Raw genomic sequence first — 15488 nt, 5'->3', positions numbered from 1 at the left:
ACAGAATTAATAAAATTGCCATCAATGGAACTAGAGAAGTTTTAGTTATAGCAGTTTCATAAATGAGACTAATACAGGGTTAATGTACAAAGACAGGACTGTATCTCCTTGAAAGTTAATCTCTTGGATTTGGAGTGGTACTAGAAAAAGTAGAGACTAAGCGTCCAACCTATTTATTTATTTATTTACTGTCGCCCAGGCTGAAGTGCAATGGTGCAATCTCGGCTCATTGCAACCTCCGCCTCCCGGGTTTAAGCGATTCTCCTGCCTCAGTTTCCAGAGTACCTGGGATTACCCACACTGGCCACCATGCCTGGCGATTTTTTTTTTTTTGTGGTTTTTGTAGAGATGGGGTTTCACCAGGTTGGCCAGGTGGGTTTCGAACTCCTCACCTCAGGTAATCCACCTGCCTCTGCCTCCCAAAGTGCTGGCATTACAGGCGTGAGCCTCCACGTCCCACCAGTCAATTTAATTTATATGCATTTAATCCATCCAAATTCGAAGACCCAAAAATAACAGAATAATTAGTACTTAGTACAAGTCTTTGAGGCTAATTATGTCATTAGTATTAATTTTAATCAATGGTGATTAAACTGAGCCTTCATTCAACTTGTCCAGAACATCAGTCAAGAATGTCGATTTAAAATGTTCTTGAAGGCTGGGTGCATTGGCTCATGCCTGTAATCTGAGCACTTTGGGAGGCCAAGGTGGGTGGATCACCTGAGGTTAGGAGTTTGAGACCAACCTGGCCAACATGGTGAAACCCCATCTCTACTAAAAATACAAAAATTAGCCAGGCGTGGTGGTGGGTGCCTGTAGTCCCAGCTACTTGGGAGGCTGAGGCAGGAGAATTGCTTGAACCTGGGAGGCAGAGGTTGCAGTGAGCTGAAATCAAGCCACTGCACTCCTACCTGGGCTACAAGAGTGAAAGTCTGTCTCAAATAAATAAATAAATAAATAAATAAATAAATAGTTATTGGGCAGGCATAGGGACATTCACCTGTAGTCTCAGCTACTCGGGAGGCTGAAGCAAGAAGATTGCTTCAAGCTGGGAGTTCGAGCCCAGCCGAAGCAACCTATCCAGACCCATCTCTTAAAAAAAAAATTTCTCTGCCAGGCATGGTGGTTCATGCCTGTAATCCCAGCACTTTGGGAGGCCAAGGCGGGCAGATCATTTGAAGTCAGGAGTTCAAGACCAGACTGGTTAACATGGGGGAAACCCTGTCTCTTTGAAAAATGCGAAAGTTATCCAGGCATGGTGGTACATGCCTGTAATCCCAGCTACTGGGGAGGATGAGGCAGGAGAATCCCATGAACCGGGAAGGTGGAGGTTGCAGTCAGCTGAGATAGCACCACTGCACTCCAGCCTTGGCGAAAAGAGCGAGACTCCATCTCAAAAACCAAACAAAACAAAAATGCCTATCATCCATCTACCTACCTACCTACCTACCTACTTACCTGAATTGTAATTCGTTAAGTTCTCTGTGCCCTGTAGATTAAGGGAATGAGATTGGATTAGTGTGGAGGGGGGTTTTATGGATCCAAGCAGGAGATTTTAAGCTTTTGTACTTTTATGTCACAAGGCTGAGATGTTTGTGATCCTGGATGTTAGAGCAGTGCCTGCATATAATAGGCATAAGGTTGCCAGGAAATAGAAATACAGATACTCAATTCAATTTGATCTTCAGATAATCAACAAATACTTTTTTAGTATAAATATATCCCATTCTGTACTTGGGACATACATATTACACTGCTGTTTATCTGAAATTCAAATTTAAGTCGGTGTCCTGTACTTTATCTGGCAACCCTACTAAAGAGCTCAATTAAGTGTTTGTTGACTTAATAGACTGAAGGTCTCGTTTCACCTGTAAAATGGGGCTAGTACCTGTCCCTGCCTCCATAAGGTTGATGGGCAGAGTAAATGGCACTCAGTGAGTCCTCAATTTATTTGATTGCCCGGGAGCATCCGGCGAGCAGAAAGCCCTTCCACTTTCAAATGCAAAGACGCTAAAAATGCCTCCTCGAGGCCAGAAGTGCCCGGGCCAGGCCTAGGTTGCCCGCACCTGCGAGCCTGGCCAGCCTCTTCCGGGTCAGGTGACCGCGCGCGGTCACGTGACCCGGCCCGAGTGCGGGCGGTGGAAGGCGGAAGTAGGAGAGGAGTTGGGCGCCGCTTCTGTGGCCACGGCAGGTAGCGAGCGCCGGCGCGGGGGGCGCGGCGGGCTGGCTGCCTGCGCGGGGCGGGCCGGGGGCGGCGGGCGGCGCGGGGTGGGCCGGGGGCGGTGCGGCCCGGGCGCCGGGGGGCGGCGGCTTCCTGTGGGAGGGGCCTGGCGCGGCGGTTCCGGCCTCCGAGGAGGGGTGTCCCGGCTCCCGCCCGAGCGGGGTGGGCGCGCCGCGGCCCGCGCGGGGGCTGCTCCCAGATGGGCGCCCCGGCAGCCAAGGGTGCAACTGGAGCGAATCCTCCCGGAAGGGGAGAGGAGCTTAGGTGCCCAGGCATGGAGAGGAGCGATCTTTGTGGAGGGATCGGGACCGGGGAAGGGGCGACTTGAAACTGAGCTGGTAGTGGGTACCTGAGAATGGGTTTATGGTGTGGAACCAGAGGGAAGAAGATGCTGCCTGGACCCCCTCTGAGAGTCTCTCCCTTCCTTATTCTTTGGAAATGATTGTTGCCGAGACTTTGATGACGGTCCCATTCAGTTTTTAAACTTCAGGAGGGATCACAGAATCTTGGTCGCTTGCTTTCCTCGCGCCCACTTAGTCCTGCGTGGGTAGGATTTCCACTTCTTGGGAGCCTAGCCCTTCAGCTCATTTTTATTTGAGATTTTCCCTGAACGGGCCATCATCGAGGCTTTAAAAAACAAAAAAAGAAAATAAATTAAAAAAAGAAGTGTGGGCACTTTGCTCTGCCTATAACATGGCTTTTAGCTTACACTGTTGACCTAGCCCAGCGTTACCTCAGCAACATAGTGACTGCTGAAATCTTGGACAGAGGAGTGTCTACCTAGACTGCTTTATGACTTTTCCTCTTTCTTCCGTTTAAATTATTCAGTTTCCCTTAGCGTGTGACTGCTTATCTTGATGAACTGTAACTAGGTAGGGTGACTGAGAGGTCTGTGTTATGTTCCTTAGAACTGTGACCTGGATCATGATTTTGAGATTGAATACTTGTGTTAAAGCCTGTTCATCCTCCTGTTTCTTATGTTTACTAAAATTTGCAGAAGCGAAGGGAGTTTCATGAGTGCAGTGTAACTGGAACGAATGTTCAAACTGGACATTCACAGCAGCCAGCATCGTTTTGGGTTACAAGTAGGAAAAAGTACTTTCCTAATGTATTATGAGTTCAAGTTTTTGGAGTTATTTGACAAACATTTAGAAATTAGTTTTTGTAGCAGCTTCTATGAGTGAGGTTGGGAAGGTGTTATTCTCATTTCACAGGGAACAAACAGACTTAAGAGAGACGATTTGATTTTTAAAAACAATTTATTGCTGTTTCTTGTTTGCTGGCCTCTTTTCTTCCTGCTAGATTGCAGATCCTTCAAGGGCAGGTTTCATATTTTCTTTGGCTCCTAGCCTAATGCCTGGTATGTTGTGGGCACTTGATAAATATTTGGCGAATAAATGCATTTCTAAAAGTCACACTGGCATAAGTGGTGATAAGTGGTTTGAACCCAAGTCTTCTACTCTTTCTCTTGTCAGACAAGCTTGTGATTATCTGTGTTACTGGTCCATATGAAAATAGGCTCGAGAGAAAGACTTGGATTGGCTTCTCAGTCTCTTTCACTTCATGATTACTTTCGCATTTGCAAAGAGCATATACCAACATCTCACTTAACCTTCCCTGTGAAATTGGGGTGGTCAGTATTGTCCCTGTATCACAGATGAAGAGACTGAGGCTTAGTGAAGTCCTTACTTTAGATTCCAGAGCTAGTAAATGCGTAGGCACTCAAGCCCAGGCCCTTAATCTTTAGACCCATTCTTTTTCATTTATTGACACAATAGAAAAATTTATTTTTATTTTATTTTGAGACAGGGTCTCACTCTGTTGCCCAGGCTGGAGTGCAGTGGCAATATCACGGCTCACTGTAACCTTGACCTGCCTGGGCTTGGGTGATCCTCCCATGTCAGCCTCCCAAACAGCTGGGACAACAGGTGGGTGCCACCTCGCCTGGCTAATTTTTGTAGAGACAGGGGTTTTGCTATGTTGCCCAGGCTGTTTTCAAACTCCTGGGCTCAAGCAATCCTCCCACCTCGGCCTCTCAAAGTGTTGCAATTACAGACGTAAGCCACCATGCCCAACTGAAAGTTTTACATAATTTTTCAGGAATAAAAAGTGTGACATTTTAAGGAAAAAAATCACACAGAAAAAGTTGTGAATGTAGAATGTGAGTAAATGAAGTTTAGAAAACGCTGTACTCTACCATAGCTTCCTCTTCCTGGGAAAACATTCTTTCTTTCAATGAATATTTATAAGTACCCCCTCTGTCTTTGCTAAGCATTGTTGTACAGTCCAGTATGGTGTACACTAGCCACATGGGGCTGTTGAGCACTGCAGCTATGCTGTGGCATAAAATACATTCTGGATTTTGAAGACTTAGCATGAAGAAAAAGTAAAATGTCTCACTGATACTTTTTATGTTGTAGTAAATGATCATATAATATGTGTAAACATGTAACATTTTGGATTTATTGGGTTAAATACAACATAATTATAAATGGTTGGACATGGTGGCTCATGCCTATAATTCCAGCACTTTGGGAGGCCGAGGTGGATGGATTTATTGAGCCCAGGAACTTGGGACCAGCCTGGGCAACATGGCGAAACCCTGTCTCTACAAAAAATACAAAAATTAGCCAGGTGCAGTGGTGCCCGCCTGGCTGAGGTGGGAGGATCACCCAAGCCTGGGGAGGTGGAGGCTGCAGTGAGTTGTGATCTTGTGCCACTCACTGTACTCTAGCCTAGGTGACAGAGTGAGACCCTATCTCAAAAAAAGAAAAAGAAAAAAAGTTTCACCTTTTTGTCTTTTTTCCCCCCACTTAACCTTGACTTGACACCAGCACTTTTTTGTTTTTAAAATGTGTTTCCTAGAAAAATAAAAAATTATAAATGTGGCTTGCACTTGTGGCTCCCATCTTATTTCTATTGGACAAACCTGTTCTGAATGCCAGGAATATAGCAGTACAAGAAAGGCAAGGATCCCCACCCTGGTGGATCTTCAATTTGATTAGAGAAGGCCACATTGATAACTAAGTAGAATATGTATTACGTTGTAATAAAGCAGGGAAGAGGGATGTAGGTTGCAGTTTACATAGGATCCTGGCCAGGTGCGGTGGCTCATGTCTGTCATCCCAGCACTTTTGGAGGCTGAGGCGGGCGAATCACTTGAGGTCAGGATTTCAAGACCAGCCTCACCAACATGGTGAAACCCCATCCCTACCCAAAATACAAAAATTAGCTGGGCTTGATGGCACATGCCTGTAATTCCAGCTACTCGGGAGGCTGAGGCACAAGAATTGCTTGAACTCGGGAGGTGGAGGTTGCAGTAAACCAAGATCGCGCCACTGCACTCCAGACTGGGTGACAAAGCGAGACTCCGTCTTGCTTTTGTAGAGATGGGGAGTGGAGGGGAGAGGGTCTCACTGTTGCCTAGGCTGGTCTTCAACACTTGGCCTCAAGCCATCCTCCTGCTTGGCCTCCCAAAGTGCTGAGATTACAGGCGTGAACCATTGCACCTGGCCCAGTCTCTGAACTCTAAATACTATCCACATGCTAACAGCTTCCATATTTGTATGTCTAGCCTGGGCCTGTCTCCAGACTTCTAGATCCAATTGCCCACGATATCTTCACGTGGATTCCTATCAGGCATTTTATAATCAACATCAACAAAATTGAGCCCCAACCCTGCCCCTCATATAGCCTTCCCCATATGAATTAATGACAACTCCATTCCTCCAGTTGTTCAAGCCAAAGACCTTGGAGTCACCCTTGACTCGTCTCTTCGTCTCACACCCCACATCGAACTCAGCTCGTCCACAAAGCCTACTGGCTGTACTTCAGAGTACACCCTGGATGCATCTTTCCCCTGGATGATGGCAACAGCCTCCTAACTTGTCTCCCTCTTCCACCCTGGCTGGCCTTCACTTTCTCCACACAGGACCCAGGGCAAGTCTGTTAAAAGGCAGGATGGATCCTGTCCACTCCACTGCCCAACTCAAACCCTCCAATTGTCCCAGCTTAACTGGAGTGAAAACCAATACCCTATAATGGCCTGCAAGCCTTCCATGACCTGATCTCTCCTCCCACACCCACCACCACCCCGACCTCCTCTCTCCACTCCTGTTCACTCAATCCCCTCCAGCCACACTGGCCTCCTGACTGGTCCCAAAACCTGCCAGGGGTACTCCTTCTTTGGGGCTTTGAACTCTGCCTGGACCCGTTTGCCCTCATTCAGCCACACGTCCCCTTCCTTCCCTCACCTCCTCAGATCTTTACTCAGCCATCACTTTCAGAGAGAGGCTTTTCTAGAGATCCTCTATTTTTTTATTTTATTATTTTTGGAGTCTTGTTCTGTTGCCCAGGCTGGAGTGCAGTGGTACGATCTTGGATCACTGCAACTTTCGCCTCCCAGGTTCAAGTGATTCTCCTGCCTCAGCCTCCTGAGTAGCTGGGATCACAGGCATCTACCACTGTGTCCAACTAATTTTTGTATTTAGTAGAGATGGGGTTTCACCAGGTTGGCCAGGCTAGCCTCAAAATCCTGACCTCAAGTGATCTGCCTGCCTCGGCCTCCCAAAGTGCTGGAATAGTGTTTTTTTTTTTTTTAAATCTTTTTGAAAACCACAAGCTAATGGGTTTCTTTTTTCTTAAGGAGGCTACTCTTCCAACTGTGCATCTTTGTAGCACCCCTGAAATCAATTTGAGTGCCAATTTCTGTAATTAGTCTGGCTTCCCGGGTTAGCATCCAGTTTAGAGGCCTCCAGGATGGATGGATCATGGGCTTTTTATGTTTAAAATATGTATTGGTTTTTTCAAACATGTATTGAATGCATGTTGTCAGGCATCCCACCATTTTATACATTTAACCTTGTTGAGGTGAAGTGACCCTCACGAGGTCAGGTAGCTAAGAAATGAAAGAGATAGCCATTTGAATCTTGGTCTTCAGAGTCCAGATCTGATCCTTCTACCACTTATCATTAGTAAGATGGGCGGAATGGTTATATGAACATAAACTCCCGTTGGAATCAAATCAGTGAGTTGCTTTTGAGCGACTTTGAGTCCCTTAGGACTATTACGTGTCACAGGCAGAAAGGGAATTTATCAGGTAAAGAAAGGCAGATTTATTAAAGTATGAAAACATGTTGCAGGAAAGCAATGGGCAGCACAGCAGAGAAGGGACTGTCTGCAAAGAGGCAGGGGATGGAGGGAAGTTTTACAGGGTCGTGCTGGAGGGGACTATGTGGGGATCAATGTGTCTGAGGGCTGTTTGTGATTAATCATTTCTCAGAACAACTGTCGATGGTTTTCCCCCACCTGGGGCCCCTTCCTCTTTGTTATTATCTTATTAGGACTGCACATTATGGACCCTGAAATTTCTTTTTTTTGTTTGTTTTGTTTTGTTTTGTTTTTGAGACAAGGTCTCATTCTGTCACCTAGGCTGAAGTACAGTGGCATGATCATGGCCCACTGCAGCCTCAACCTTTTGAGCTCAAGTGATCCTCCCATCTTAGCCTTCCAAGTAGCTGAGACTGGAGGTATGTGCCACCACACCTAGCTCATTTTTAAATTTTTTGTAGAGATGGGGTCCCACTATGTTTCTCAGACTGGTCTTGACCTCCTGGGCTCAAGTGATCCTCCTGCCTCAGCCTCCCAAAGTGTTTGGGATTACTGGTGTGAGCCACCATACCTGGCTAGGGCTCTGGAATTTCTGAGAGATGGGAACAAAAGGGATGATGTTTCCCCCTGGATGATGTGACAGGTTAGATTCTAACCAAAATCTTTTTAGGAGGTTGCAGTTCCCTGTTTTTCACCCCACTGCAGTTTATAGCAAATATTCAGTGATTTAAATCATTACTACTAATAATAATTGTTAGGAAAATACCAGCCGGGCATGGTGGCTCATGCCTGTAGTCCCAGTACTTTGGGAGGCTGAGGTGGGTGGATCACCTGAAGTCAGGAGTTTGAGACCAGCCTGGTCAACATGGTGAAACCCTGTCTCTACTAAAAATACAAAAAATTAGCTAGGCGTGGTGGCAGACACCTGTAATCCCAGCTACTTGGGAGCCTGAGGCAGGAGAATCGCTTGAACCCAGGAGGCAGAGGTTGCAGTAAGCCGAGATTGCATCACTGCCCTCCAGCCTGGGCAACAAGAGTGAAACTCCATCTCAAAAATAATTAAATAAATAAAAAATAACAAGTACCAAGACATGGCAGTTCTGACCTAGGGCCCGTCCTCTTCCTCAAGTCACCCCATTGCAAAAATAATTAAATAAATAAAAAATAACAAGTACCAAGACATGGCAGTTCTGACCTAGGACCCGTCCTCTTCCTCAAGTCACCCCATTGCAAAAATAATTAAATAAATAAAAAATAACAAGTACCAAGACATGGCAGTCCTGACCTAGGGCCCATCCTCTTCCTCAAGTCACCCATGCCTTTTGCTTCTTGTTTTGTCTTCAGATCTGCTTTCCAGTCGGCCTCTTTTATTCTTAGCTTATAAGTCCATGGGGCTTCCAATAGTGTACATCCCTGTTTTCTCTTTTTCCATGCTTAGTCTTTGTAAGGATGTCATTTGGCAAAGTTGATTCTGTTTGATTGTTTTTCAATATGGGCCTTTGGAGAATAGAAGGTAGTAACTCAATGCTGGGCAGAGGAAGGAGGCCAAGAAAGAAGCATTAGTGTTGGAGTAGCATGAGCCTATGAAGAAAAGGAGAATCTTTTGGACAGAGCTTTTCCTTGTATATCTTTGAAGAAATGGGTGCAGGCCGGGCACAGTGGCTCACACCTGTAATCCCAGCACTTTGGGAGGCCGAGGCGGGTGGATCATGAGGGCAGGAGATCGAGACCATCCTGGCTAATGTGGTGAAACCCATCTCTACTAAAAATACTAAAAACTAGCCGGGCGTGGTGGTGGGCACCTGTAATCCCTGCTACTCGGAAGGATGAGGCAAGAGAATCGCTTGAACCCAGGAGGGGTTTGCAGTGAGCCAAGATCACACCACTGCACTCCAGCCTGGGCGACAGAGCGGGACTCCATCTCAAATAAATAAATAAATAAATAAATAAACAAACAAATAAATAAAGTGGGTGCATTGTTGATCTCTAGTTAGAAATAAGCTCTGCCTGTTTCTATAAGAGCTGGTTAATTAGAAATAAAATCTTTGTGAACCCATGGATTATATTGAAAAAATTTTTTTTAAAGCAAGAAATAAAACCTTGATACTGGTGAGTAATTTCTGCTTTTCCCTGGCTCCTTCTACACAGGTCTTTTCATCTCAAGATCAATGTTCATTGGTTTCTTGACTCAAAGCTGGGTGAAGAATTTTAGGAATTGAGGTGCTTATAATGCCAGAGCCTAGAATTTCAGGACCGAGAAGGAGTTGATATTTGAAGAGCTCTTACTGTGTGTCCTCTGCTTTACCTGAACTCATGTAGTCAGTACAATAATCTTACAAAGTACTATTATTATTGGGTTCATTTCACAGATGAGAAAACTGAGATTTAGAGAGGGTAGGTATGATTTTGTGAAATATATAGTCTTCCTCCCCTTTCCTGACCTATAACTCCTAAAATCCTTGAAATCTCCCAAGTGATCAGTGTCTTTTTTTTTTTTTTTTTTTGAGATAGAATCTTGCTGTGTCACCCAGGCTAGAGTGCAGTAGCGTAATCTTGGCTCACTGCAGCCTCTGCCTCCCGGGTTGAAGCGATTCTCATGTCTCAGCCTCCTGAGTAGCTGGGGCTACAGGCATATGCCACCACACCCAGCTAATTTTTGTATTTTTAGTAGAGATGGGATTCCGCCATGTTGCCCAGGCTGGTCTTGAACTCCTGAGCTCAGGTGATCCACGTGCCTCGGCCTCCCACAGTGCTGGGATTACAAGTGTGAGCCACTGCACCTGGCCAGTGTCTTTTTTTGTGCTAATAATTGACCTTTGGTTGGGGACTTCTGGATAGTCTCAGGATGAGGGGACCGGTGGGGCCAGGGAAGCCAGCCTTGTGGTTAGAGTGTTGGAACCTTTAGTCCTACACCCAGCCTCTGGGACAGGGAGAGGAACTGAAGGTTGACTTGATCTCCAGTGGCCAGTGACTTAATTGATCATGCCTGCATAATGAAACTTCCATAAAAACCCTGAAGGACTGGGTTTGGGGAGCTTCTGGATGGCTGAACACCTGGAGGTTCTTGGAGGATGGCGTCCCCAGGGAGGGCTTGGAGGCCCTGCACCCCTTTTCACATGCCTCGCGCTAGCATCTCTTCATTTGTACCCTTCGTAATATCCTTTATAATAAATCAGTAAATACAAATAAAGTGTTTCCTTGAGTCCTGTGAGCCACTCTAGCAAATTTATCCATCCTAAGAACTTTGATTTATAGCCGGTCAGTCGGCAGCACTGGTAAAACAACCTGGAGCTTGCAATTGACATTGTGAGTCGGGGGCAGTCTTGGGGACTAAACTTGTGGGATCTGATGCTACTTCCAGGTGGATAGTGTAGGAACTGAATTGGAGGACACCAGCTGGTGTCTGCCAGCTGCAGAATTGATTGCTTGCTTGGCGTATGGGGCTTCTGCACATCTGGTGTCAGAAGTATGCTGTGGGGTTGGGCGTGGTGGCTCGCGCCTGTAATCCCAGCACTTTGGGAGGCAGAGGTAGGAGGATCACTTGAGCCCAGGAGTTTTAGACCAACCCGGGCAGCATAGTGAGATCCTGTCTCTAAATATATATATATTTTTAAATCAAAGGTAGTATTCTGTGTTGTGAGAGTGTAGCAGGAAGAAACTGAGTTTGCTTTTTCCTCTCCACCCTCTCAGTAAGTAACTTGCTCAGAATCACTCAAAGGCAAATGAGTGGTTCAGTTTATTAGCCTCCAGAAGATTGACAGGTGTTAAAGGTTGTTGCTGAAGTAGGGTGATAAAAGTGATCAGGTGCTTCAGTTATTGCAGGAGCTGCCACGTGCTCAATCTGATGTGTGGTGGTTTTCTCCTGTCAAAAGTTTTTTTTTTTTTTTGAGACGGAGTCTTGCTCTGTTGCGCAGGCTGAAGTGCAGTGGTGCTATCTCCGCTCACTACAAGCTCCATCTCCCGGATTCATGCCATTCTCATGCCTCAGCCTCCCTCGTAGCTGGGACTACAGGTGCCCGCCACCATGCCCGGCTAATTTTTGTTCTATTTTTTAGTAGAGACAGGGTTTCAGCATGTTAGCCAGGATGGTCTCGATCTCCTGACCTCGTGATCCGCCCGCCTCGGCCTCCCAAAGTGCTGGGATTATAGGCGTGAGCCACTGCGCCTGGTCCTGTCAAAAGTTCTTTAAGAATTACTATTATTTTTTCTTTTTGAGATGAAATCTCGCTCTGTCCCCCAGGCTGGAGGGCGGTGGTGCTATCTCAGCTCACTGCAATCTCTGCCTCCCAGGTTCAAGCGATTCTCTTGCCTCAGCTCCTGAGTAGCTGGGATTACAGGTGCCTGCTACTATGCCTGACTAATTTTTGTATTTTTAGTAGAGATAGGGTTTCACCATGTTGGCCAGGCTGGTCTTGAAATCCTGACCTCGGGATCCACCCGCCTGGGCCTCCTAAAGTGCTGGGATTATAGGCGTGAGCCTCCGAGCCTGGAGGACTGTAGCTTTGTAGTAAGTTTTGAAATTGGAAAGTGTTAGTCATCAAACTTTGTTCTTTTTCAAGATTGTTTTGGCATTCTGGGTTCCTTGCATTTCCTTACTTGAGGGTAAGCTTGTCAATTGCTGAAAAGCAATTCGGTTTTTCTCTTTGTTTTTATATCTGGCTTTGTGGCCAAGGAGTTCCTCAATGGTTGTTGACATTTAGGTGTGAAGTACCCATGGGCTGATCTGCTGTCTGTGCTAGGACCAGTGCAAGTGCAGAAGGTGAGTTGGGTGGGGGAAATTGACCTCTTCAGTTTATAATGTAGACTTTCACTGTCTCCCTGGGTCGATATGGTGCCTTATCCCTATTGTCAACTGTGCCTGAAGTCTTGAGTTTGGTTTCACCTATTGAGAAACTAAAAGTCTTTTTATTTATTTATTTTTTTCTGAGACAGAGTCTTGCTCTTGTTGCCCAGGCTGGAGTGCAATGATGTGATCTTAGCTCACCACAACCTCTGTCTCGCGGGTTCAAGCTATTCTCCTGCCTTGGCCTACCCCGAGTAGCTGGGATTACAGGCATGCACCACCACGCCTGGCTAATTTTGTGTTTTTAGTAAAGACAGGGTTTCACCATGTTGGTCAGGCTGGTCTTGAACTCCTGAACTCGGGTTATCCGCCCGCCTTGGCCTCCCAAAGTGCTGGACTAAAAGTCTCTGCTTGGGATTAGGAAGGGGCAACTGCTTGGTTGAACTGGGTGGGGAGAGGACTCTGGGACTCTAATCGTTCCCAAGATAGGCTTTTGCCATCCTCCTGTTTTTAGCCTCACTTCTGCCCTTACTTTCAGAGGTACCTGGTTACCACTGATGCAGGGCAGGTGAGCGCCGAAACTGGGGGGTTAGTCTGGGTAGGTTCGTGGCTTTGCCCTGGAAAGAATTCAAGGACAAGCTGGTAGTAGGAGACAACAGCTTTATTGAGGCAGCAGAGTTACAGCTCCGTGACTGCTCCTGCAGAGCAGGGCTACTCCATAGGCAGTGTGTCCCAAGTAGCAGCTCAGGGGCAATTTTGCTGTCATATTTATACCCAGTTTTAATTATATGCAAATTAAGGGGTGGGCTATTAGACATTTCTAGAAAAGTGGTGGTAACTTCTGGAGCATTACCATGGCATCGGCACACTGTCGTGGCACTGGTAGGTGTGTCTTTTGGGGAGGTGCTTTTGGTGCCTCTTCCCTGTTTCAGCCAGTCTTCAGTCTGGTGCTGAGCCGAGACCTGCCTCCTGCCTCACCACCAATTATTGACCCTTTCTGGAATTCTTCATTGCCAGTCCGCTTTCCTCCTGTTGACCTCTCTCGTGGGCAGCTAAGTTTCAGTTTCGACACACTGGAACCATTTTCCAAAATTTTGCTGCTATTTCTTTTGTTTTTCTTTTTCCCTCTTTCTGTGGGTTTTCACCTTTTTGTATTGCTTTCCTGTCATTTTGGTGAAGTTTGAGAAGGGAACAGAGATAAATGTGTGTGTAATCTGCTGTGTGTATTGAGAGCTCCTGGAAGGCTAAGGGAAGAACTGGCCTCTAGGAAGACTCAAGTGTTGCTGCTACTACTTTGTTTCCTTAGCAACAGTCCTGATTCCTGACGGGGGAGCTCCTTCATTGTATTCTGTTCCTACTGATACACATTGCTCCTTTTTTTTTTTTTTTGAGATGAGTCTCATGGTGTCGCTCAGGCTGGAGTGCAGTGGCGCGATCTTGGCTCACTGCAACCTTCGCCTCCCAGGTTCAAGTGATTCTCCTGCCTCAGCCTCCTGATTAGCTGGGATTACAGGTGCCCACTACCACGCCCAGCTAATTTTTTTATTTTTAGTAAAGATTGGGTTTCAGTATGTTGGCCAGGCTGATCTCGAACTCCTGACCTCATGTGATCCACCCACTTCGGCCTCCCACAGTGCTAGGATTACAGGCATGAGCCACCACACCTGGCCTCCTTTTTAAATTTATTTTTATTTATTTATTTTTTAAAACAGGGTCTTCCTCTGTTGCTCAGGCTGGAGTGCAGTGGAGTGATTATAGCTCACTGCAGCCTCGACCTCCTGGGTTCCGGTGATTTCCCACCTCAGCCTCCCGAGTAGCTGGAACTACAGGCACGCACCACCATGTCTGACTAATTTTTTGTAGAAATGGGGTTTCTCCATGTTGCCTAGACTGGTCTCGAATTCCTGGGCTCAAGCAGTCTGCCCATAGCCTCCCAAAGTGCTGGGATTACAGGCATGCGCCACTATACCCAGCTGCCCCAGTTTTTCATTTGCATAATTTTCTATGCAAATTTTTTGCATCTTTTTAGTTCAGCCAAATTAGCTGAGGTCTAAAGTACTCCTTTTAGTGCAGTCACATTAGTTGAGGTTTCAACAAATTCGTTAACACTAAACCAGTGGTCCTCAACCCAGCTTCATATTAGGATCACTTGGGGAATTTTTAAATAACACACCTGTCCCTGGCCCACCACAGACCAATTAGATGGGAATCTCTGAGGGTGGGGTTTGGTAGTCAGTGTTGTTGTTAATGCTCCCCAGATAATTCAGATGTCTAGAAAGGATGGAGAACCACTGCTCCAAGGTATCTGATCCTTCATTAAAGATAATTTAAGCTAACTCTACACATTCAGTTACATCTGTTATCTTATTGTTATTCTCTCCATCTTACGTTTCCCCCCAACATTGGCCCCTTTCCTTCCTTATATTCCCCAGATATGCTGTCATCTCAACAGCATTTGCTCATACCTTTTTTTTTTTTGAGACAGGGTCTTGCTCTGTCACCTATGCTGGAGTGCAGTGGCGTGATCATAGCTCACTGCAGCCTCTACCTCCCAGGCTCAAGCGATCCTCCAACTTCAGCCTCCCAAGTAACTGTGACTACAGGCATGTGCCACCATGGCTAATTTTTGTGGTTTTTGTTGAGACGAGGTTTTGCCATATTGTTCAGGCTGGTCTCGAACTCCTGGACTCAAGTGATCCACCTCCCTTGGCCTCCTAAGGTGCTGGGATTACGTGTGTGAGCCACCACAGCTGGCCATCGTACCCTTTTATCTACCTGAATGTTCTGCAGATACTCTCAGTTTCTTCCTTCAGCTTCTTCAGATCTTTGCTCAGATGTCACCTTTGTAGTGAGACCTTCTTGTTCATGCCTTTTCAATTTCTATTTTGGCCAGGTGCCATGGCTTACACCTATAATCCCATCACTTTGGGAGGCCAAGGCAGGAGGATCGCTTGAGCCCAGGAGTTCAAGACCAGCCTGGCCAATTTGGTAAAATCCTCTCTCTACTAAAAATACCAAAATGAGCCAGGCATGGTGGCATGTGCCTGTAACCCTAGCTACTCAGGAGGCTGAGGCATGAGAATCACTTGAATCCAGGAGGTGGAGGTTGCAGTGAGCTGAGATCACGCCACAGCACTCCAGCCTGGGCGACAGAGCAAGACTTTGTCTCAAAAAAAAAAAAAAAAAAAAACCAAAAAAACCAGTGAAAAGCATGCAAATTTATTTAATATAAATTTACATGACGTGAGAGGCATTATAAGGAAATTAAGACCTGGAGAAACAGATGATGTTGTGTATTTAGGTTTGATGAAGAGTGGACAATCGTGGAGAAATATGATTGGAGAAAAGGGGTATGATTGACTGGTAATACACTGG

General features: G+C 46.2%; 1 protein-coding gene across 2 annotated transcripts in view; it reads left to right on the top strand.

Moving 5' to 3' along the window:
• The first annotated feature begins 2083 nt into the window (after nt 1–2083).
• WWP2 (WW domain containing E3 ubiquitin protein ligase 2) overlaps nt 2084–15488 on the top strand; it is a 181387-nt gene continuing 167982 nt past the window's right edge. Inside the window, exon 1 of one of the 2 annotated variants that reach the window (XM_030924577.1) lies at nt 2084–2191. The gene's annotated coding sequence lies outside the window, so the exon portion shown is untranslated. The remainder of the gene's footprint in view (nt 2192–15488) is intronic. The other variant, XM_030924578.1, reaches the window with a different exon arrangement.

The sequence above is a fragment of the Rhinopithecus roxellana genome, chromosome 20, assembly GCF_007565055.1.
Source record: "Rhinopithecus roxellana isolate Shanxi Qingling chromosome 20, ASM756505v1, whole genome shotgun sequence".
Lineage (NCBI taxonomy): Eukaryota > Metazoa > Chordata > Mammalia > Primates > Cercopithecidae > Rhinopithecus > Rhinopithecus roxellana.
The sequence above is the reverse complement of the archived record's forward strand: the minus strand, read 5'-3'. Positions and strand labels throughout refer to the sequence as shown.